The sequence below is a fragment of the Arachis hypogaea genome, chromosome 15 (genome assembly GCF_003086295.3).
Source record: "Arachis hypogaea cultivar Tifrunner chromosome 15, arahy.Tifrunner.gnm2.J5K5, whole genome shotgun sequence".
Taxonomy (NCBI): domain Eukaryota; kingdom Viridiplantae; phylum Streptophyta; class Magnoliopsida; order Fabales; family Fabaceae; genus Arachis; species Arachis hypogaea.
The window spans coordinates 60,531,915-60,533,814 of record NC_092050.1 but is presented as its reverse complement, the minus strand read 5'-3'; the positions used below and the strand labels follow the sequence as shown (position 1 = coordinate 60,533,814).

The following is a 1,900-nucleotide window of genomic DNA, read 5'->3' as shown; positions in this document are numbered from 1 at the left end:
ACGTCACTTGAGGAAGAAACAGGCTCCCTTTCTGCTGATTCGGTTGATTTACGTGCAGGTGACATGGCAGCACCTAGGAGAATTACTATCCAGGAGGCTGGAGCCCCTGATTTTTCAATGCAACTGTTTCAAGCGCATCACCCAGCGGTGGCTACAGACTTTGAAATAAAAACAGCACTGCTCAATTTGATGCCCAAGTTTCATGGCTTACCTGCTCAAGAGCCTATCAAGCTCCTTAGAGACTTCCAAGCAGCCTGTTCTACTATTAGGCGTGATGGTGCAGATGAAACTTCAATTTTCTTAAAAGCCTTCCCATTCTCTCTTGAGGGAAAGGCGAGAGAGTGGTACTACATTCAACCCGCAGCAACTGCATCCGACTGGGATACACTTAGAAGAGAATTTTTGGAAAAATTCTTTCCAGCTGAAGTTACTGATAAACTGAGGAAAGACATTTCCATGATTGTTCAGGATAAATCTGAGACTCTCTATGAATACTGGGAGCGCTTCAACAATCTTCTGGAAGCATGCCCCCACCATATAATTGACAAGATAGTGTTACTCGACTACGTAACACAGGGCATGAGGCCCTAAGATAAGACTACATTGGAAAGTGCTAGCAATGGGTCTATGAAAAAGTATAAGACCACTGATGAGGCATGGCAATTGATCAGCGACTTAGCTGAATCTACAAGGAATCACAGGCAGAAACAAGGCCGGTCAAAAGCTGTTGCAGAGGTGTCTTCTAGCAAGGAGACTACTGCTCTGGCTCAGAGTATAAGTGAAATGACCACCTTACTGAAGCAGATGCAGTTGAGTCAACAACAAGCGCATCAAAGCCAACAGCTAGTCCCATAGAGAGTGTGCGGAATATGTACTGATTACAGCCATTATACTGATGAATGCCCGTAGCTCCAACAGGAAGACAACACTGTGGCAGCCACTCATAACTTCTATGACCGCCCCAACCAAGGGTACAATCAAGGTGGCAGTTACAACTATGGATGGCAGGACATTTTCAACCAAGGTTAGAGAGATAATTCTAACCAGAATTGGAGGGACAACAATAACAGAGGAGGCAGAGACAATCAAGGATATCAGAGGTGGAATAATAACAACAACAGGCAGCAGAACCAGAACCAGCCTTACAGAGCACCTCACCTGAGGCAGTCCCAAGGGCCACAGCACAACCAACAACAAGTTCCGCAGATCACTCAATCTAATTCCTCTCCGAGTGAAGAGGCCATTCAATCCATTGCACAAGGAAAAAGGAACATGGAAAGTTCACTTAATGGCCTAGCATCCACCATACAAGCTCTCATCTCTCAGCTGGCACCACCCAATACTCCAAACACTCAACAGGCAAACTCGAGTGGAATTCCTTCTCAACCCTTGCCCAATCCGAAGGGTGGCATCAATGCCATCACCCTAAGGTCCGCAACTACACTGCAAGAGAGGAATCAGGAGGAACCAAACCCACCAGAATACGCCTCAGCTGAAGAGGTAGTGGAAGTAGAAGATGTTGAAGAGGAAGAGGACATACAGGACATGGCTGAAGAAGAAGAAGCTCAATCACAGGAAAAAGCACCAGAGGACGCTGAAGCTGTGAAGGACGCCATTCCTATTCTATTTCCACAAATTGCAAGGAAGGCCAAAAAGCAGTTGAAACCCGACCCCAAAATGGTAGAGATATTCAAAAAGGTTGAAGTAACTGTTCCCCTTTTTGATGTTATTCAGCAGGTACCTAAGTATGCAAAGTTTCTAAAAGATTTATGTATACATAAAGACAAAATTAATGAATTAGAAACTATTCCTTTAGGTAGTTCTATATCTGCTTTAATGGAAGGTATACCAGAAAAGTGTAGTGATCCAGGTCCATGTATGGTTAATTGTATTATTGGTG

At 44.4% G+C, this 1,900-nt stretch overlaps 1 non-coding gene across 1 annotated transcript; it reads right to left on the bottom strand.

Moving 5' to 3' along the window:
- Nucleotides 1-435: 435 nt before the first annotated feature.
- On the bottom strand, nt 436-542 carry LOC112752657 (small nucleolar RNA R71). The gene has a single exon (XR_003177082.1). It is a non-coding gene; the product is annotated as a small nucleolar RNA R71 (small nucleolar RNA).
- Between the last annotated feature and the right edge of the window lie 1,358 nt (nt 543-1,900).